Source organism: Sciurus carolinensis, chromosome 6 (genome assembly GCF_902686445.1).
Source record: "Sciurus carolinensis chromosome 6, mSciCar1.2, whole genome shotgun sequence".
Taxonomy (NCBI): Eukaryota; Metazoa; Chordata; class Mammalia; order Rodentia; family Sciuridae; genus Sciurus; species Sciurus carolinensis.
In genome coordinates, this window is record NC_062218.1 from 84,817,006 (window position 1) to 84,841,240 (window position 24,235).

The 24,235-nt window shown below is 33.2% G+C and overlaps 1 pseudogene; it reads right to left on the reverse strand.

Moving 5' to 3' along the window:
- Nucleotides 1-1,148: 1,148 nt before the first annotated feature.
- On the reverse strand, nucleotides 1,149-1,348 carry LOC124987726 (uncharacterized; annotated as a pseudogene).
- Between the last annotated feature and the right edge of the window lie 22,887 nt (nucleotides 1,349-24,235).

Here is a 24,235-nt window from a genome sequence, read left to right on the forward strand (position 1 = left end):
ATGGTTGATATGGACCTGGAGTTGCCCAGCTCCCTTGTGTTGAGACAGAACTTCTTATACTCAGTTCTTTCTATATTTTCCAACTTCATTTCAGATATCCTGTAAGGTTGGCTGAAGAGTCTCTTCCTATTGCATCTAGATCCTTCTTTCTCTCTTCCAGTCCAGCTCATTGTATTACTTCAAAGATACTGCACCTGAGAACATGACCCACTACACTGTCTGCATACAAATCTCTGTCTCCAAATCCCCTTTGCAGGCAAACATGACAAAGGGAATATACAAAATCGCCTCCAGCTGATGTTGTAAGGGAATAGTTATTGTGATTGTTTAAGAAATGTAAAGACTCTATTAAGAAAGGGATCACTTTTTCACTCCAAACCCTCCCCCAAATAAATTGCTTTCTCTTTTCCTTACATGGCAAAGGACCATGAAGTAGGTAGGGAAATCCTGTATAGAGAACACTGCAGCTTCAGTATAGGTGCAGTTATCAGTCAGCATATTGCAGAACAATTCAGAAGGAAGCACAGCCTCAGTGTAAATCAATTGATATAGATTGACTGAAACTTTGGGCTTCAAACAAAATGATTTCAAAGGTTAAGTATTTAGTGAAAATGGCTTATAAAATCATTGTGAGAAGGAAGAGAATCAGTGGAGTGGGGACAATTTAGTCAAATTCAATAAGATAAAGACCCAGTTTTTCCTAGATTTTTCTAGCACTGTACTAGATACTGAGAATAATGCAGCAAAGCAAATGTATTTTTTTAAACCTGTGTTTCATTATTGGTAATAAGTTATAAAAGAGAAAAACAAAGCCAGAGATGAACTATGTAGTTCTGGTTGGTGTTTGTGATTGAAATGGTATGAAGAAATAGCTGGTATTGAAATAAGAACTAAATGAGTTGATGGAGTGACTCAACTAAAATGTCTGGGGGAAGAAAATCAAAGATGAATTTTAAACAAGATTGTAATAGAGATTTTATGGAGGTCACAGGGCTAGCCCTTTTTCAACTCCTTATTGGGGTACAGAGTTCCTTACTTTTTATTCTTCACCTGCCTCTTATTGTTCGAAGCCTTCACTGCTTAATTTGCATCAGATCTAGTACTCAGTCCTGTCTCGAATTCACAAAAAAAATTTTTTAAGGTAAAGTAAAAATATGCAATGCTTCACAAAATTGCATGTCTATCATGGCACAGGGGCCATGCTAACATCTCTCTCTTTTAGAATTTTGTTATTTGTTCAAAAAGTTACATATCATTGTTTAACAATCATGTTCCTGGACATTTCTGTATGTTAAATGCCAAATTTCTCTGTCATTCCAATTTTAGTATATTGCTCCCAATGTGAACACTTGAACACCACAATTCTTGAACTTTGGTAGCTAAAGTTAAATCCCATGCGATCTGCATCCAGTCCAGGTTCACTGTCTCCAAGAAATAAGTAACTCACAGCATCTGTTACCTTTTAGTAGAAGACAATTAAAAATAACTATTAACAGAATCCCAGGATTTGAGTCCTTCATCCAATGAGCAACAGGAATGTCTTACTTCAGGCTCCATGTTATGGCCAAGGACTGAACTATTCTTGAGTGAGTAAATCAGCAATCCTAATTTTTGATTTCATTATAAATATTTTGTGAAGTTGTCAGTCCTCTCCTGTACCTTTCTTTCCAGACTGTCATTTTCTTCTTATATAATTATTTAACTATCCTATTTTTGTCTCCCTCCCACACTTCCAGGCCCTGGTTACTACTGATTTCTTCATGATTTTTGTAGATATTTTTTCCCTTCCCAAAGTGTTGAGTTGTACATTGAAACTTCAACCTTGAAACTGACTTCTGCTATTGTATAAGACATCTGAGATTCATCTGTGTTGTGTGTATTGATCAGCAGTTAATTTTTATTATTGAGCAGTATTCCATTATTTGGATATTTTGACAAGTTAATATGTGAACACACATTAGTGCTCATTTTAGTAATTATGAATTATCCTGGTTTAAGTATTCTTATAAGTTTTTGGTTGAACAGAATATTTTATTTCTCTGTAATAAATGCATAGAAATGAGATCCTTGGGTTCATATGGTAAGTGTATATTTAATTTTTTAAGAAACTAACCAACCATTTTCCAGAGGGATTTTACAATTTAATTCAAGTAAGCAACATAGGAGAGTCACAGTTGATCTATTTTGTTGTTATCATATGTTTTGTCAGTTTTTATTTTAACCACCCAGCAAGTATTTGGTGGGATCTTACTATGGTTTAATTTTCATTTTCCTAAACACTAATGGTAGTCATCAGTTTTTCACAAGTTTATTTACCAATCACATATCTTCTTTAGAAACTTTATCTGCTCAAAACTTCTTCCATCTTAAAAATAAGAGTTTACTTTCTTATTGTTGAGGAATTTTTCACCTTTATGGATATACAGTTAAAAAATAAAAATTGTGTATATTCAATATGATGATTTGATATATGCATAGTTTTCGTAATGATTGTCACAGTCATATTTATTAACACATCCTTCATCAAGTTTAGTTACCACTGTGTTTTCATGCATTTGTCTGTAAGCCACGTAAGATATACTCAATTGGAAAATTTCAAGTAAACACCAAAGTATGATTAACTAGACTATCAATGCTGTACAGTATTCCATTGTGCATAGGTACCACATTTTCTTTATCTGTTTGTTGGTGTTCACTTAGGTTGCTCCCACATCTTAGCTATTGTGAATAGTTCTGTAACAAATATGGGAATGCCGTGTCTCTTCAACATACTGATTTCACTTTCTCAGGATATATACCCAGATATGGGATTGCGGGATCATAAGGTAGTTCTACTTTTAAATTTCTTTACGACTTCCACTTTGTTTTCCACAATGACTGCATTATTCATGGGTATTAGTTGATCTGTAAGTATTTTGGAACACAGGTCCTTTATTAGTTTTAGACTTGCTAAATATCCTTACACTGTCTGTGACTTCTCTTTTTGTTATTTTCATATTGCTTTCCACAAGAAAAAAAATAATTTTCATAAAGTGTAATTTATCCTCCTCCTCCTTCTCCTTCTCTCTTCTTCTTCCTTCTTCCCCTCTTCCTTCTTTCTTTTTCTTCTGTGCTTTGGTATGGTTAGTAAGAAATTCTTCCCTAGCTGAGGACACAAAAACTTTATATGATTACAATCATATATACGTATAAATTGTGTGTGTATGTTGGCTCACAAGCCTCTTTGAGAGTTTAAGTTTTAAAAAATATCTTCTCTCTATATTGTTTAGATTGTATCATTTCTATTTATTGATCTTAAAGTTTAATGATTTTTTAACATCCTTATTCTCCTACTGAGAAAATATTTTATTTTCATCATTGTTTTTACAGCAAAATTTCTATTTTTTTTATTTTTATGACTTCCATTTTTTTTTGAAGATTTTCATGTTTTAATAGTTCTAAATACTTACATTTACTCTTACTTCTTGTAACATTCTTATAATAGCTGCTAAGTTATTATTGATGGATAATTCCAAACCTTGGATCCTTTTATTTTTAGTGCCTGTGGACGATAGCCTTTCCTCCAGAGAGTTAAGTTTTTCCTTTTTGTTTTCTTCTTATTGAGTAATTTGGAGTCTGATTTTACTTGTTCTGATGATTACTTTAGGAAGCTCTAGATTTTGTTAAAATTCTCATAGACTTTGCTATAAAAAAACTAGTTACTGGTAAGTGTAGTTTGAGAGTGAGCCCAGGACTTCCACGGTGATGCATCCACATCAATGTTCATAGCTTCTCAATTCACAATAGCTAGATTGTGAAACCAACCTACATGCCATTCAATTGATGAATGGATAGTGAATCTGTGGTGTATATATACATAATGGAATATTATTCAGTCATAAAGAAGAATAAAATTATGGTATTTGCAAGCAAATGAATGCAGTTTGAGAATATCATGCTAAGTGAGATAAGCCAATTCCAAAACAACAAAGGCTGAATGATCTCTCTGATAAGCAAATGATGATACATAACAGGGGGTGGGAGGGAGGCAAGAATGGAGGAAGGATGGATTGTATAGAGGAAAAAGAGGAGTGAGAGGGGTGGGGGGAAGGAAAAATAACAGAATGATTCAAACATCTTTATCCTATGTACATGTATGATTACACAAATGGTGAAATTCTACTTTGTGTAGAACCAGAGAAACAACAGTTGTACTCCATTTGTGTATAATGAATCAAAATAAATAAATTAAAAGAAAAGTTTCCTCCATTTTATTGGTCTTCCTTATATTTATTTTTTTTTAAAGTGGTGCTATATAAGCATATTTAGAAATAAAATTCACTGTAGTAAATTCATATATACATGTATATATGTAGCATAATTTATAATTTGCCAATTTCATCCCATAATAGATTAGAGAAAAGGAAGCAAGGGAGGGAGAAATGGGGGAGGGGGAGGGGAAGCACCAGGGACTGAATGAAGCAAGTTATATTCCATGAATGTATGACTATGTCAAAATGAACTCCACTATCATGTATAACTATACTGCACTAAAAACAATAAATAAATAAAAATTAAATAAATAAGTAAATAAATAAAAACATGGCTTCCTCTAGGTCTCTCCTTTCTATTATCTTCTTCATATTTTCTGGCTGTCCAAATCCTTCCTACTGGTATTCTAGCTAAAATGTGCTGGGGTATTAGCCTCCCTACGCTGTTGTGTACTTCACATGACAGAGCTCACCACAGGAGAAAACAGGGAGAAAGCATCTTTTTGGGGCTGTTAGCAACCTTTGCTAAAGTTGCCGCGGCTGCTGCTGTCATGCAGCTCACCTAACTAGTTTTGTATCTTGCTGGGATTAAAGCTGGAAGAAATAAAAGAATGCTCTGCCTGTAGGTGCTGTCCCAACTGGTAGACCTGGGGCATCAAAAGGGTTCCATTATACAGGGTTTTTCACTGTGTAATAAAGCATACCACTTTATTGTTGGTGCTTGTGTGTGTTTGTGTCTGTGTGTGTGTTGGTTGGTTGCTTGGATTATAGCATAAGGCCTCACCCTTGCTAGGCAAGCACTCTGCCACGGAGTCACATCCCCATCCCATTTTATTTTTTTTGAGCAAGGTCCTCACTAAATTGCTGAGGCTGACCTTGAACTCATGATCCTCCTGCCTCAACCCCCTGAGTAGATAGATCACAGGCAGATGCCCCACACCTGTCTCCTGGTGCTTGCTTAAATTAAGATCTGGAAGACCAGAAGACCTTTGCCACTGTTACGGGGAGGGAATATTGCCACCTGATTTCTGGCAGTCAGTTTTGGTAAGGTCAGAAGAATCACAACATCTCCTATTATGGCTGGTGTGGGGAATGTCAGGAAAAGGGGACTATTACCTGTTTTGTTATAGGAAGAAATGGTTTGATTCTGCAGAGGCTTCTGCCAGACTTACTGGTGGGGAGAATGATGCTTCATCAAAGATACGTGCCACGTTTAAGGCCAGGAGGGCCAAAGGAGCTCTGCCCTACGGGGGCTACTACCACCACTGAGTATAAATTTCACTGGATCTAGCAACAAGTGGGATATCTGTGTCCTTGATGAGAGCATTCGAAAAGAAAGAGAAGAATGAAATCCAGATTTCAATGGTCTGAAGAGAGGGCGAGCATTCTTCTGGAAAAAAGGTTATATGGGAAACAAGAAAAACAGTGCTAATTAATAATTTAGAGTGTTTCCAAAGAAGATAGGACAGGACACTTTGGATTCTAGAAAGAACATTGAGGTCAAATGCACTTGGCTTTGCAGATTGACTCATGAGAAATTAAAGATTTCTAGTCCACAGGCTTCTGTTTATTTTTTAATTTGGAATGTTCTCGTATAATTCTCAGCAGTTCAAATATAGACAGAAGAGAAATTTTTAATCTATTCAGATTGGGGTCCTTCTGGGTCATGTTATAAAAACATAGTAGCAATAGAAAATCAAGATATTGATAATGATGACTGAATTGATAGACCATATAAAATAAAATACAAACTGGATGGAGAAAGGAAGTGAGAAGCTATGTTGCTACCTTATAGGGACCACCCACACTCCAGTGGGGACTCCGGCATCCATGCTGTGCTGCCCAAACCTGTACACCTGCTCCTAGTTGAGCCTAAAATGCACAATGATCTAAATCCTGTTATTCACATTATCTCACACTAAAATTATAGTTTGTAAACACTACTAATCTTCACTTATGTGGAAATCTGTCAATATACCAAGTTGCTCTGAATTTGGATTCCTTGAGAGTCCTTGCTTTAAACTATAAATTCCTTTTAAAGAATATTTTGGCTTATGATAGTGTGATTTGGTGAGGTAATGATGCTAGAATTTTAGGTATACCAAAGAGAAGTTGTATATATAGGATTCAGTAGTATTTGTGCTCCTGGGCACTCACTGGGGGTCTTGGGATGTCTCCTCCCTCCTCCTCCTCCTCCTCCTCCTTCTTCATTTGTTTTGGGGATTGAATCCAGGAGTGGTCTACTGAGCTACATCCCCAGCCCTTTTTATTTTTAATTTTCTGGCAGTCTTGAGAAGTTCCCAAGCTGGTCTTGAACTTGTGATTCTCTTGCCTCAGCCTCCCCAGGTACTAGGGTTAGAGGTCTGTGCCACCAAGTCTTGCTGGAATACCGAATCTTCTTTCTCCCTCCTTACCTTGCAGCCCCCCAGTACCTCTCCGTGGCATTCCCCAAACTGAAACCCAAGTTGTGGGGCATAAGCCCCTCTCAGTATAAAAGATGGGGGAAGATAGGGGATGCAAATGACCAGCACTGACTGTGTTCTGACTGTATACTTTTAGAGAAGAAAGCCTGTTTTTCTCATTTCCCTTTTTTACCCAAAATATGACTTTTATCTCATTTATAGTTGGTATTCACAAGTATTTACTTGAAGAATTAATGATGCCAATATCTCCTTATATAAATGTGTATGTGTGTGTGTGTGTGTGTATGTGCATGTGTGTGTTGCTTTGGGGACTTTGGATATTCTTTTTTAAGCTCCTTTCTTCAAAACAATGGATATAACAAATACTTCCATTTGTAGTTCTATAGTTTCCTGAGCTTTATCTGAAACATACTTCCCTATTTACATTCAAAATTAAGGTATGTGAAAATATATAAAACCAGATAAGCAGTTTCCTCCTATATGCCATCCTAATGCAGGTTGTTTATGTTTGAATTTCTTACACATGCACTACATATATCCTTTAAAATGCATCCTTTACTACGCTCTTTCCTCTTTCCTCTGTTTCTTTGGTGATTTTTGCTTCTTTAGTGAATGCCATCCTTGACACTTTTTTTCATAAAACTCTTGTTGGCTGGTGTCCCAGGAGTCAGCAAGTCACATTGGGTTTTTTAATATACGAAAGCTCTGAATTGCATTCTGACATCAAAAAGCCACAGAATGATAGAATGACAGATTTGAATTGTACTTGGAGAAGTCATCTAGTTTAATCCCTTTCCTTTGAAAAGGTTGATAACTGCAGTCCAGGCAGTGCCCATCTCACATTTCACCATCTGTAAGTTACTGTATTCCAAAATTTAAATAACTACAGAGAAGTATTTCCTTTTCTCCTCTTCCTCCTCATTTTTTCTGCTTCTTCTCCAGTTTCTCTTCTTGCTGCTCCCTTTTAAGACATTTTCGGGTATATTTTCTTGTTGAAACATTATGAAAACATGAGGAATGACTTGTCAGTACTCTTTGTATAATGTTGTTAATTTTATTGTATAATACGGCCATTGCTTTGGTAAAGCAGGAATGTAGTCTGCAAATGTAATTTGCAAATGTAGAACTTCATTTTTCCTAAGTATACTTAGGTCCTGGGTTCCAATTTCTAGAGTATTAGAAAATTAATGCCCAATGAAAGTATAAGCATTTCTGTTCCTCTGTCTCTCTCTCTCTATGTCCCTTTCTTCCCTATCTTTCTTTCGCAATATTTTTCTTTGATTTTGATTTTAGTGGTTAAATAATGAGTAAACTCACTACTGTTCTTTTACCTTCCTCTCTTCTGGGTCCGAAGGTGAGTGAGGTGAACAGGGGCTGACTGTGACACTTGAATTGTCCTTGTGTTTGATCTCTAGTCACTTCATCAGTGCAGTAACCTCCAGTCAAGAGAAAAGTCTGTCCACATTCACTTTTATACTCTCAGCTACATCTCTTGGGAATGTAAATAACTTTTAGGATGTATCATATTCAAAGGAAAACTTAGATGGTGCTATACAGGGAGTAAATTTCTGTTGCTGTTTCATGGATTTTGCCCTCAGTTTTAGTTTCTCAAGTTTAACCTAGTATACAAAACACAAATGCTATTTAACATGAAATTCTTAAAAATCCTATGGAAATACCTCAACTTCTCCAAGAACCCAGAAGGATAGAGGAGACACATTGATTTTTTTGTATGCACATCACCTTGATCCTTGATCTGTCATATATCAAGTTATTTTCTTCTTTGGGTTGCAAAAATGGTGTTACTTCATCATAAATCTTCCTTCAGGCTCAGATTTACTGTAAACAACAACAACAACAACAACAAATGTCATGTGCTGAGTCATCCTGATGTGAGAAAGATGATTACCGGTCAATGCTCTACCTTCATTGACACCATGTGGTTTAGATTTCTGGTCCTGCCGGCTCCAAGTGACCCTGCATGTCTGCTGATGATGATGGGCTCTTCGCCAAACCTTACTGTGAAAACCAGTGTCTTTTCTCTGAATGCTGTTTCCCCAAACTTGCCTAGAGTTACCAAATTTATAGCTTGAAATAATTATTTTTAAAATTAGAATTTCTTCTCTAATCAAACATTCTATTCTGTCAGCAGTTCTGTCCTTCTGATAGAGATCAACACCCCAAAGACTCAAAATAACTTGTCTCTATGTACAATTTTTGTTTTGTTCTGTTCGAGTTGAAGTTTTGCAGAATAATTCTATGAAATCTAGAAGAATTTCCTTTACACATCAGAATTCACATCTCATAATGAATTACAGAATCACAAACTCAAGGGCACAAAAATACAATAGTCTTTACTTTCATTTAACTAAGATAACTCTTCAACCTTTATTGTCCTTAGGAAGAAAAAATTTAATCTAGCAGTATCCAAGCAAACACTTATTTTAGAAATTAGACTTAATATAAGAAACTTCTTTTTAAAAAAAAACATTTATTTTTATTATACCAAAAATTATCTTTATTTTCTAGATTTCAATACATTTATTAAACATAAATATTGTGAACTTAATATACACTATGATAAACCCTTACCTCTGTCTCTCTCAGTCTCTCTGCTGGAATATGTGTGAGCATGTTCCTTTGTCAGATTTAAAGCGATGTCATTGCTTTGGTTCAGTCTAAAGCAGTGTTAGTGTCAAAGTAATGGAGTCTTGTATTCTAAGTTAATTTCAAAAAGTTTAAATTCTTCATTTATATTTCTCCAACAATCTGTGAGGGAAACACTGTTACTTTTATGTATATTCTCACCTCAAAACTGCTTTTGTTCATTTTTTACTCTCCACTCATCCCCTGCCCAAGGAGAAAATGTATAGCAACTGCACCACCAGCCTACAGGGCACAGATGGAAGTAATCTGGTCTGTAGTTTGTCTCTTTACATAAAGGCATGCTGTCGTTGTAGTACACATTTCACCCTATTTAAAATGCATTGAAGTTTAGAGTAGGGTCTTAAAGAAAAAGTTCAGCCAAAGCAATGTACTTCCTGTTCTCACAGAGTGAGAACAAGGTTATTAGAGGTATATTTCTCAAGTGAAGCCATGTTTTTAAAAAATAATCATAGTTTTGTTAACAACTTACAGAATAATTACCAGGTTGAATTATTTTGTTCAGATTTTTCACTTCCAAAATAATTTTGTATTGTTTACTAAGAACAACTTTTGGGCAATCCATAGGTTTTTAATACTCTCACCCTCCTCTTTTACTTTAATGTAAAAGATCACCTTGATATATATTCTGTATCTTTATTTTCTATCTTCATTGTTTTTATAGCGTTTGTTAAAATTCCCTGAAATGTTTAGTTCTTTAATTTTTGCTTAAATAAGTAGTTTGCTGTGGGAATGACAATCACGAAAACTAAATAGTTCTTCTTTTTCATTATCCTTTATGTGTTTTGATAGAATTTTAAACTTCTAGGTTTTGAATGGAAGCAAGTTTCCCCTCTCAATTCACTGAGCTACACTGATGCCTCCACATCCACTTGCAGTTATCACCTGTGAACTCCTTACTGCTCTCTACTGAAATCCACTCAGTCTATTAGTGTTGACCAGAAAGTGACTGCTACCATATTGCATGTCCATTCAGAAGTGACCTCTGGGACAATGATAAAAGACTGCCACCAGTAGGCAAATAAGAAAGGGCCAGATATACTCTTTGGACATGGGTATACCTATCAGCCTAACCCAGTGTGTTTATATTTGGTACATAGATATTTGATTACATTTGTTTGTTCTACTTTTTTGTAAATCACCTCTACATTAAATTATGAACTTCTTGCTCATCATTAAGAGACTAACAGTTAGTTGGTGCTAGCTAATGTTACAGAAGTGAAAGAATAATTAATGAATATACTGATAAATTATTCATGAGTGTACCTGGGAAACTGTGGTCACGATTTTTTCCTAGGTACAGGGTATAAACATTTTAAATCTCAATATTTGTAGAAAAAATATTTGTTAGTTTATGTATACTATTGTTCATAATCTTCATTTTGGAAAAATAACTCTATTTTGTAAGGTAGCAGAAGTATTTTTTTGCTATAAGGTCTGGTAAATGAATTGAACGATGAGGTTCAGAAGTGGAAATGGGGGAGGCTGATAATGTGGATATAAAAACAATAAAAACCTACTTTTTTATGCCTTGCAAAGTAAAACAAAAAATAAATATGAAGAAAAGTCACACATTTTGAGCAAGAGACATTTCAGTGTGTGGTCCATAATTTGACCTTTATATCACCACCAGCACAGTTCACAATATAATTTTTTAAAACAACAATCATCTGGATGTATAAGATCTGTTTAGTTTGTGTAAACATAAATATTTATGGTTTCTTTTTGAACATTTTAGAAAATACTAAAGAGAAGGTAGTAGAGTGCCCTCTGATTAGGTCCTGTCTGAGAGCTGCGTGTATTCTGGCCTCAAGAGTATTGGTGGCAGTATTGCTTTATAAGCATTTCATGGTTCAGAAGGATGCAAACTTATAGATTATTCATTGCGGAAAAAAGATACCCAGGCTTCTCTTACTTATCTAAGCTTTTTGTGGCATAATTTCTCAGCTTATTACCAGTACAGGTGATATAAATCAGTGGATAATTCTTCTTGGCCTTTCCTAACCAACACAGCAGTTTTTTGAATTCCAGTGACAGAGATAAATGTGGAGTTGGAAAGTGAGTCTCCAGAGTTGCTGTGAATTGTTAATGCAAGTACTTTGCCCTGCCCAGTTTGGATGTGCTGTTTTGCACCATTTAGTGAGTGCAAATTACTTCCTGGGAACATTCTTTAAAATGTGAGAAAATCATAGGAATCCTAGGTGTGTAGAAACAGCTCCATAAACAGCTAAACTCTCTTTTACACAAGGAAAATAAACATAAATAAATCATAATTAACTGTTAATTAATTTCTTTAGATTTTGTTTGACAATAAGCTATAACTTACAAAGCACCTAGATATATCAATTTTGTAATCATTTTCTGCTTTTTTTAATCTAAATAATAAATGTGTGTGTGTGTACTTGCAGTTATTGATTTATAATTTAGCAGACCCTTTTAGTCACTGCATTACTTTTAGTAATAGCACCATTATGCTACTAAATGGTCACCTAGGGTCTGAAAGCCTGAAGGCAAATTCTATAAAGAATAGTTCACATTAATTCCATTTTTAAATCCATTTGTTTTATTTGACTGAGTGGGGGCAACGAATCTCATAAAAGCATTTAACAAATCTAAAACTTCTATGAAATTAAAGGATTTAACATTAATTGTAAAATCACTGTTGAAAGTTTTAATAAAAACAAACAGTATACACCCAATAAAAACATGGCTTTAAACTTTTTTAGTTGTTTAGTTCAGTTAAATCCCAGTAACATTACACATTTCCACAGTGAGTTTAAAATAAACTTCCTCCCAAGGGAAAAAAAACAAATGTTTCAATACTTTAGCATTTAAACAACTTCTAACTTACTCTTGCCTTATTTATAATTAATAAGCCAGCTTAAAACGTTTTTGGATGAAGGCAGTATAGATTAATATATAAGTAGAAGATTTTTTTATGAAATTAAAATCAATATTTTACCATTTTGCTTAACCTTAAAAATATTTATAGATATTCTTTCAATTTTTAAGTTTTAAAGTGCTGATTTGGCAAGTAAGTTGATTAATCTCAATTGTAAAATAATTAAAACTTTGCTGTGTTTGATGCAAACAGTTCTGCTTAAGTTATTATGATAATCAAATTAATATAATTTTCTTAATATGCAATTCATATTAAATAGTCAGGAAACAGCTTTAATAATGCATAGGATATATACCTGCAAAAGGTCACATGAAAGGAATATTCAAATTTTTATTCTTATTGCACTAATACTTAATATGATTTCACAATTGTAAAATGACTTCATATTTAAAAGAGTTATTTAATCATTATAAAGACATATTTTAGGCCAACATTTTCATGATGGTTGAATTATGTACATGACATTTTTTAATCTTACATGCTAGTTTAACATTTAAATAAATATTAATATGCCTGTATTCATTTTATTAGTCAAATTTATCACTCAATTTCTTTTAAAATATAAATTTATTTTCAGTCAAACTTTGAATAATCTCTATCCTATCTTTTCTTAATTGGTGCACATTAATTATATAGTATAGTGGGTTTGATTGTGGCGTATGGGTACATGCATATACCATCATTTGATCAATTTCATTCCTGATGCCCTCACTCTTCCACTCCCTCCCCCTGCTTCTCTTCTTCTGCCCTATTGGTCTCCCTTCAAATTTCATGATGTTCTTTTTCCCCTGACAGGTTTCCACATGTGAGAGAGAACATTCAGTACTTCTCTAAGTCTGGCACACTTCATTTAACAAGACGCACTTGAGTTCTATCCATTTTCTTGTAATGGCATAACTTCATTCTTTTTTATGAATGAATAAAATCCCATCATAATATGTGTGTGGTGTGTGTGTGTGTGTGTGTGTGTGTGATGTATCACATTTCCTTTTTCTCTTTATCACTTGATGGAAACCTATACTGATTTCATAAATTGGCTATTGTGCTGTGATAAACATGGATATGCATGTTTCTCTAAAGTATGCTGACATTAATTTGGATACATATCAAGGAGTGATGTAGTTAACTCATATGGAAGTTCAACTTTTATTTGTAGAGGCTGTAGCAATTTGCATTCTGGGAATATAGCTCAGTGATAGAGAGTGCTAGTCTTGCATGCATGAGGACCTGGAGTTATTCCCCAGCACCACAAAGCAAAAAAAAAAAAAAAAAAAAAAAAAAAATTAAAAAAAAAATGAGAAACATGCTATTTTGTGTTTTTTAAGAACCTCTATTCTGTTTTCATAGTGACTGAACTAATTTACATTCCCACCAACAGTATTCAAGGGTACCTTCCCCAAGTATGCTGACCTACACTTATTGTTATTTGCATTTCTGATGGTTGCCATTCTAACTGGAATGAGATAAAATCTCAGTGTAGCTTTGCTTTGCATTTCTGTGACTAATAAAGATGTTGATGACTTTTTCATACATTTGTTGACCATTCGTATCTTCTTTTGAGAGACATATATGTTTAGTTCATTTGCACATTTACTGAATGTGTTATTTGGTTATTTTAAATCCTTTATCTTTATTAAGGAAAAGTATTTTATATGGCTAGATTTCTCTATAATACCTTCTTTTTATTTTATTTGTTCTTTTTTAGTTATACATAAGAGTGTATTTTGACATATTTATACAAACATGAAGTATGTCTTATTCTAATTAGGATCCCAGTCTTGTGTATGTACATGATGTGGAGATTCACTGTGGTATATAAATATATGCACAAAGGAAAGTCATGTTAGATTCATTCCACTGTCTTTCCTATTCCTATCCCCCCTCTTAGTCCCAAGTTTGTAAACTTCCATTCCCAAGTCTTAAATGCCAAAACCAAGAATATTCTATTAAGAAATCACTTCAGCATAGAAAATTTACTCTCCTGTGATCTGTTGTTAGATTGCTTTAGAGGCAAGTATACAGTTATTGTACCAATGACCAGGACAGAATGTGTACCATTTGGATACTAAACTGAGTGGTACACATGATTCCACATGCTGTGTACCAGTAAGTTCTTTTTTAGATCAAGGCAATGCCATTGAAGAAAATTAAGCAACATAATGAAGATTCCACAAATAATTAGCATTCAGACCATAAGTCTTAATAAGTATTTTTCATGTAGGAATGCCTCTGAAAGGGAGGAAGGTAATAGTTAAAAGAATATTGTGAGCTTACTATGATTAATAAATCAACATCACATTATAATATATTGTTTTGTTGAATGTGTAATTTGCTTCAGTGACATTTCAACTCAGAGGTGGGGCTTGCATTCTCAGCTTCTGTAACTTAACTGTCCATAGTAGAAAATAAGTGTTAGGGTGCTGAAAATTAAAATAAAGTAATAGTTACCACACATATCATTAGTTGATCAAGAATAAAAAATTCAAAATTAGGTTGTAAAATTAAAAAGAAAAATAACAGTACAAAAGAACTTATCTAACGTACATACACCATAGGTTTTAAAAACTTTTGGTGTGAAAGGAATCACTTTCAGATCTTGTATATTTAGGATGACCTAACTTATGAAACAACATGACTGCATGTGCAGGTTATTATTGTTCTTAAAAATATTTTGTGGAAGTAACTTTTATTGGGGCGAATACTCCATTAAACTTGTAAAGGAAATATTGGACATTTGATTATAGTAATTTCCCCAAAAGATTTTTAAAAAATTAATACAAAGAAGCATTAATGTGGATATGAAATACAAATACATAATGATAACTTTCTACAAACCAGGAGAAATATTTTACACTTGATAAAGCTAAACATTTTGAATTTATAATCAAAACCAAGCAGTACTGTGCCTTTTTGCTGGAATCTATATAGACAAATTAATAACTGCTTATAGGAGGCTTATTTGGGCTTAAAAGGTATTAATGGAAAGAAACCTTTTAATGACTGGGCATCAATATGTGATTTGTGATTTTTAAGACAGGCTGACCTTTATGGATACATTAAAAATTTTAAGTCCAGAGGACAGATTCTAAGAGTCAAGTCATTGTCATCTAAAAAGTTTTCAGTGAAAGAAAAAACAAAATTTTAAATATATACACACACACACACACACACACACATATATATATATATATATATATATATACATATATATGTATATATGTATAGTGACAGTCAGATAATGTGTAGGGAATATAGTTGGCAAATAGGAAATGTTATTTAACATATCTTTTAATAATAGCATAAATGTATTTTAGGTGGAGACAGAGAGAGAAATTCAAGCTCCTTTAGAATCCATGACATTAATGACACTGTAACAAAACTCTTAAAGTGGACTCATTTTAAGTAATAAAATAATTGATACAAAACAAACCATTTATATTTAACAGTGGCTCTCATTTATCCTGAACTTAAAACCCACATCTGTAAATAGGAGTTATTTGGTTAAAGAAAAACCAAAGATAAAAAGACAATATTGCTAATAATTTGATGACATACTTGCTGTACTGTTTTGTCTGCATTCTCCTTTTCTCTGTAGGTATTTCATATCACTCTGAAATATTGTAAATTCATGATGGACAAGAACTAAATAAATTCAAGTTCAAGATTTGATTGTTTAGTTTGATCTCCAGAACAGGCAGATTGCTTATGTTTTTTACAAGGAACTGAACAGGTAGAATAGAGTATGGTAAAAGATCTTTCTCATTTTAAGTTTTTATTTTGAAATAATTGTAAACAAACAAGAAGTTGCAAAAATTATCACAGAGATCTCATATGTCCTTTATCCAGCTTGCTTCAATGTCATATCCCATATCATTATAGAACACTATTAATACCAGATTAACAATCTCATACTGCTATTAACTACACTTACATGGTTAATTCCAGTTTCACTGCTGTACCCTTGTGCTTATCTTCTGGGTAACCTGAAGTTATGCTGTTAAACTTTGATGAAATCTAAAGGATGTATATCATCCAATTATTTATGATTCCCATGTTAATGCCGAAATAGATCAGGGAAAACTTCAACTATCTTAACTATTTCGTGTGTGTGGTGGGGGTTAGAACAAAAAAAAGTGACATTTTGTTCCTTGCATATTTTTTTCTTTCCTTTTGCTATTGGCTTCTTCATACGTGACCAAAAGAAGTTTCTAAAAGTCTATCCTTGGATGAAACTGTGACTTAAAGTGAAAATTATATCTAAGATGTTTAATTTGTACCTGATGGTTCAAAATCTGCAGGTGGTGCTTCCTTTCACAACTGAGGAAAGTTGAGGGAAGTCTTGGACATGCCAGAGGTTTGTCTGTTGCTATGTCCTGTACTTTGCCTGAGGGTACTTTGTGAAGTCTTGTGAGTCTTTTCACATACTCAACCCTGCATAATTACTGAAGAAGTGTTATGTTCTATAGTTTAAAGCAAAACCATTGGAATTTGCAGATTTTACTGGATTATCTACTATGAATTTCTTTATTAGACATAGTACTATTCTTTTATTTTTAAAAACACTTTTTGTGTCTATTTTGCTAACTTGTGCTTTTCAAGTAATTTCCTAATGAATCCAGATTGTCAATTTTGCTTCCATAAAATTACTCATAATATTTTTATTCTATTGTGTGAAATCTATAGTGTTGTCTCCTCCATCATATACTATTCTGTTAACTTATCTTTTTTTCTTTATTTTTACAAGAAATTTACAATTTTTTTAACTATTGTTAATCAGCCTTGATCACCTTGAACTTTCTTTTTATACATACTATCATTTTTATTTAAAGACTGATTCTCCACTATTTCCTTCCTTTAATTTATTTTTGGTTTAATTTTGGTCTTATTTTCTTGTCTGATTTTGCTGGATGCTTAGAAAACTTAGTTCTAATTCTAACTCAATAGGAGCACAGAGTTATTTATTTCCTTTTTAGCTTTGAAAGCTAGAAATCCCACAAAATTGTGTACATTTTGTGACACGTGCTTTGATTTCCAAAACGATTCTACTTTCTTTTATGATTTACATTTTTGAATCATGAATATTTTTAGGTCTGCATTATTTTAAAAGGTCTCTGTTCATTTTAAGAATTGTCATGACAGAGACTCTAACTTATTTTGTGGCTTACAGATATTTTTCCACTATCTTCTGATTTGCATACTTAATGATAAGAAAACTGGGGAATTTCTTATCTTCCTTTTTTATAATCCATTCTTTCCTCCCAAGGTTATTAAGATATTATCTTAATTTTCTAAATGATGTTTCATTTCTTGAGGTGGTATTCTTTGTTTATCTGGCTTTAGTTCATCAATACTTTGAATCTGTGAGACTAAATTTCCTGGAATTTTGAAAGATTATTCTTTTTTATAATATTATTTTTGGTGCATTATAATCACACATAGTAGTACAATTAATTAATTATGCCTTATTTGTACATAAAAATGACATAATTAGGTCAATCTCCCTCTTCATTTAAAAATTTTCCTGTCTCCATCATTTCCTTGACAGTCCTGCTACTTGTTTGTTAGTCCACTTAATTTTCTCCACTGATCACTGAGGTTCTGTTTCTTTCTGTCAGTGTTTTTATCTCATTGCTTTATATCTATAAATTGACTACTCTTTTTCTCTAGTGTATAAACTGTTGTGGATCTCATCCAATAAATATTGAATTTCATGTATTTTTTATCTCAGACTCCACTTGGCTCTGTCGATATATTCCATTTATCACCTTGTTATGATAATGTTTTCCTCAGTGTTGTTGAGTGAATACAGTATCTCTAGTTATAGATTTTAAAGGTTATTTCCATTATATGCACAATATTTATATTCACTGATTTTCTTCTGATTTGGGGTCATGTTTTCTTTTTGTTTATTTGCAGTAATTTTTTTTCTTAGAGGGCAGGTATTTTGGTGTTTAATTTTCTTGTTTAATTAGCTTCATTGTCTTTATTTTTTCCTCTCTAGGAATGCTCAGTATTGTTTCCTAGAAGTCAGTTAGCCTCCTGTTCACTCAGTTTGATCCTTTTGTAACCTGTTTTCAAGTTTTATTGGGTAGTTTTATAGTAGCTTTTATGCTAGGCTAATTTAGCACTAATGCTTCTCTACCAAAAGACCATCTGGATATTTTCTTATTGACAAAGAATTTGATATATATATCTTCACTGTAAATGGCTGGAATATGAAGGTCTAGTAGTAGTTCTGCATGCGCTTCAGCAACATCCCTTACAGGTTCATGGTGGTTCTGTTTTTCTTTGTAAAGTGTTTGCTTGGAACCACATATGAGTTTCAGCATCAAATTGTATTCACATGCAAAATCCTGAAGTTTTCTATAGGAACATCTCTACTACTCTCAGCTCTTAAATTTCTAGCGAGTGCATTCTCTTCAAACATTCATAACTTTCTCCTCAATTCAATAAAATGCATGGACTTTGCTTGAGATCACCTTCTTTACATCATCATCTGAAAGTGCCTCCATTTTCCTCTGGACCCAGGGATTGCAGCATTTTACTATCTGATGCACGATATTTATAAACATTATTTCATATTTTGGTCAATTTTTGATTTTACTTACAGTAGGAAGGGAAGCATAGTCATAGTAAATCCATTATAGCTAGATATCACTCTAAATACTATTTTAGACATCACAAAGCTCAAAAGTTGCCAAAAGATAAAATGAAGAAAATGCCTTCACTTTTATATATGAGTTTTATTTATGTTCTGGAAACTATACACTACTCCTAAGCCTTAATTTAATTTATAGGCATACATTTTAGTATGGCATATTAAATTGTTAGCTAATATGTAAAAGAATGGTGAGCACTAGGATTACTTGCCTAAGAAGAAATCAGGTAAAGTAACTCACTGAATTTTGAACTAGACTTTCTAAATTGTGTATATATACACACATATATGTGTGCATATAACCAATTATATATGTATTCTGTATTTAGGGCATTGTTTGATAGCTAATCTCATGATTTTTAAGGGAAAACTAGAACAATTTAAGTGTATTTATGCTTCTTAAGAGTGGAAAACTATTAAGTATTGAAAATTTAGGGAAAAAAATTGTCCAGGTGTGGTAACTCATGCCTGTAGTTGCAGCCACTCTAGAGCTTGAGACAAGAGGATTGCAAGTTAGAGGCCAACTTTAGCAACTGGCAGTAAGAAAGTCTATCTCAAAATAAAAGAAAGAATAAGGGCTAGGATGTTCCTCAGTGGTAAAGCATCACTGGATTCAATCCACAATACCAAGAAAAACAAACAAAAATAGAAGAAAGCACTGATAATTTTTTAGATGTTTGGTCTTAAAAATCAGAACTCTCTTGTACAGGCAGGCTAAAAGGTCTGGAAGGATTTAGGACAATTCTGAGAATTTTAGGTTTTGCTTTCTGCATGGAGTCAATCTTCTATTTTATCAACAATTTTTGCTCCATTGAATCTTCTTTCTTTTGAGCAAATTGAAAATGCAATCAGAAATGTAACTGTATGTTTTTGTACACAAAGTATCTCTTTATTTATATGTAAAATATTCATAACTCTTCTGCAAATATCTTTGAGTAAATGCTTCAGTGTTGATAGAGTACAAGAATAAGAACGTTTATAAACTGAAGAATTATTCACACTGGCCATTTTCCAAACAGGTTCTGAGTTAAACAACTCATCCATTTTAAAACTATTCATATTACAAAACTTTTTTTGAGTACTCTGAAAACATTTTGGGGAAAAATGATACTAAGAGGTATACATTTTGCCCACAAAGTTCTGATCATAAATATGGATGATTAAAAGGCAGTGGATGAATGCCATAAACATAAATTTAGATCAGAGTTTTATTTTAGGAATTATTTTTGAAAATAATCCTAGAATGTTCAGAAATTAGAAAACTGAAAGAACAAGTTTCCTAATATAGGTTTATATATTATATATGTAATTTGCAGATAAAATGCATAATATATATGTGAAAATGTATATGTATACATATATATGCACTATATATATATATATATATATATATATATGCACACACACATATAATTCAGAATATACCATCTTACTACAAGTAGACTAGAAACAGTTTTTGGGTTTTAGAAATTGTCAAGTAATTCATTATTTATTATTTCAACAAATATTCATTGAATATTTAACTAAATGCAAGGCACCCTTTCAGGAATTGGCAATGAGTCAATGAATAAAGCCAACCAAAATGCCTGTTTTTACAGAAATTACAATGGAAGGAACTCTGTATATAGCCAGAAGAAAAAATACCCATCAAGGGAATGATTAATTAATCAACTCATCTTGCATGATGCATGGTGATAAATCTTATGAACAGAAGGGACCTGGGAAGACATGACTTTAGGTATACAATAAGAATTTGTACTGAATCACTAAAGGAGACATTTGAATAAGGTAGCAATTTAAAAAAGAGGCCAGGAGCAAAGAAGTCAGACAAAATTCTAAGTACCATGAAGTATGAGTAAGCTTGGAGTGTTTAAAACAACAAAGGAAGACAGTGTGGTCAGAGGAAGGGAGAGATGGGAGAAAATTGCTCAGAGAACTGAAGAGTGTCTGGGAGGCATTTCAGAGAGAACTGAGAGCCATTTAAGGACTTTGTCTTTTACCTTTTCTTTTTAATTTAATTATTTATTTATTTTTAAATTTTTTACAGACTGCATTCTGATTCATTGTACACAAATAGGATTCATCTCTTCATTTCTATGGTTGTACATGATGTAGATTCATACCATTCGTGTAATCATACATGTACATAGGGTAATGATGTCTGTCTCATTCCATTTTTCATACCCCCCTCCCTCTCATTTCCTTCTACATAATCTAAAGTTCCTCCATTCTTCTCTCACTCCTCACACTTCCCATACCCATTATATATCATTCTCCACTTATCAGGGAAATCTTTTGGCCTTTTGGGCAGAAAACTGCTTATTCTGTTGTAAATTGATTTTATTGAGAAGATAACAAAGCTGTAAGCAGTTAAGATTTTTGAGACTATCTCCATGATAAAGGAAAGATAGGCTGATGATGGTTTAAGACCTTGTGGCCGCAGAGTTGAATAGGAAGTAGTCTCTCAAAGTCAGATTTCAAGGTGGGTTTAAGAAGAATTGCTGATGGATTGATGTAGGATTGAGAGAAATGGATAAGCAAGAGTTACTCAACATGAATGAATCTACAGAACTTCATGCCAATTCAAATAAACCAGACACAGCCAAGACAATCCTGGATTCTCCTACTCACATGTGGAATCCAAAATGTTGAACCCAAAGAAGCAGAAATCAGAATGGTGGCTCTGTGGGCCGGTAGCTGGGAGACGAGGGAGATGTTGTTTGAAGGACATACAGTTTCAGTAGTAAGATGAACAAGTTCTAGGGAACTAACATACACATGGTAATCTTACTTACTAATACTATAACGTTGACTTCGAATTTGATTAAGAGAGCAGATTTTAAGTATGCTACCTCATTTATAAAAATGGTAATGGTATGTGGCAATAGATGCCTTAATTAATTTATGGTGATCATTGTAAAAGACTGCACATATTATACCATAATGCTGTATATCCTCAATATACATAATTTCTATTTGTCACTGAAATATTTTAAAATGATAAAAACTACTCTTAGCTTCTTAGCCTTAGCAATTGCCATTAACTGAACTAGGGGGAAGATGGTATTGTCTTGACTGGGGAGGCTAAATTTGATATATCAAGTGGAAATGTCATTATTTTTCTTTTCTTTTGTGAAATATTAAAAACAAGGCGAACAAAAATTAAGTCCTTTAAAATATTTTTTTCTATTTAAATTTAATGATTTATTTACTTATACTTCAAAATATATTAAATTAATTTCCTTAATTTTCCTTATGTATACAATGCATATTTTTGTTTCCTGTTTAAGTAAAACACTATTTAGTAAAATATTAATATTAAAGGATAAAATATCCATTTCAATGAATAAATTTAAAAAATTAAATCTCACAGTTTTGTTTCCAAATTAATAAATAATTAAACAATGCTCATTATTCATTCACTGACTGAATACTTATCAAGTGACCACGATATGTTGTCTTATTGTAGTTTCAGATATAAAAATATGATGGACAAGTTTTCTACCCTCACAGAACTTCCAGTAGAAGATGCAAACAATAAAATTTAAAAAAAAATAAGTATGAGTACATACACTAAATTTGTACTAAAATTTTATGTAGTAGGTAATGAAACCAGAAAAGACTATAAAGATGGAATGATATATTTCAAATAAGATCTAACATAAAAACAAGGCCTGAGGTAGAAATTCTTGAAATCTATTAGTTTTGACAACTTATTAGATTCTACTGAGACTGTTTTTGTTAAGGTACATTTTTTTTTTTTTTTTTTTTTTTTTTTGGTACCAGAGATTGAATCCAGTGGTACCTAACTAGTGAGTCATATACCCAGCCCTTTTTTATACTATATTTAGAGACAGAGTCTCACTGAGTTGATTGAGAACCTTGCTAACTTGCTAAGGCTAACTTTCTTTCTTTCTTTTTTTTTTTTTTTGAGTTTTTTTTTAAATTATAAACAAATGGGATACATGTTGTTTCTCTGTTTGTACATGGTGTAAAGGCATACCATTTGTGTAATCATAAATTTACATAGGGTAAAGTTGTTTGATTCATTCTGTTATTTTTTCCCTTTCCCACCACCCCTCCCACCCCTCTTTTCCCTCTATACATTCCTTCCTTCCTCCATTCTTGCCCACCTCCCTAACCCTAATCTAACCCTAACACTAACTCCTCCCAACCCCCATTATGTGTCATCATCCACTTATTAGTGATATCATTCATCCTTTGGTTTTTTGAGATTGGCTTATCTTACTTAGCATGATATTCTCCAATTTCATCCATTTGCCTGCAAATGCCATAATTTTATCATTCTTTATGGCTGAGTAATATTCCATTGTATATATGTACCACAGATTCTTTATCCATTCATTAATTGAAGGACATCTAGGTTGGTTCCACAATCTGGTTATTGTAAATTGAGCAGTTATGAACATTGATGTGACTGTATCTCTGTAATATGCTGATTTTAAGTCCTTTGGGTATAGGCCAAGGAGTGGGTTAGCTGGGTCAAATGGTGGTTCCATTCCAAGTTTTCTAAGGAGACTCCCCACTGCTTTCCAGAGTGGCTGCACTAATTTGCAGCCCCACCAGCAATGTATGAGTGTACCTTTTTCCCCATATCCTCGCCAACACCTGTTGTTGCTTGTATTCTTGATAATCGCCATTCTAATTGGGGTGAGATGGAATCTTAGGGTGGTTTTGATTTGCATTTCTCTTATTACTAGAGATGTTGAACATTTTTCCATATGTTTGTTGATTGCTTGTAGATCTTCTTCTGTGAAGTGTCTATTCATTTCCTTAGCCCATTTGTCGATTGGATTCTTTGCATTCTTGGTGTAGAGTTTTTTGAGTTCTTTATAGATTCTGGAGATTAGTGCTCTATCTGAAGTATGATTGGCAAAGATTTTCTCCCACTCTGTAGGCTCTTTATTCGCATTGCTGATAGTTTCCTTTGCTGAGAGAAAGCTTTTTAGTTTGAATCTATCCCAGTTATTGATTCTGGTATTTATTTCTTGTGCTATGGGAGTCCTGTTGAGGAAGTCTGGTCCTAAGCCGACATGTTGAAGCTCTGGACCTACTTTTTCTTCTATAAGATGCAAGGTCTCTGGTCTGATTCTGAGGTCCTTAATCCATTTTGAGTTTAGGTTTGTGCATGGTGAGAGATATGGGTTTAGTTTCATTCTGTTGCATATGGATTTCCAATTCTCCCAGCACCATTTGTTGAAGAGGCTATCTTTTCTCCATTGCATATTTTTGACCCCTTTGTCTAGAATGAGAAAATTGTATTTATTTGGGTTTGTGTCCGTGTCCTCTATTCTGTACCATTGATCCACCTTTCTAT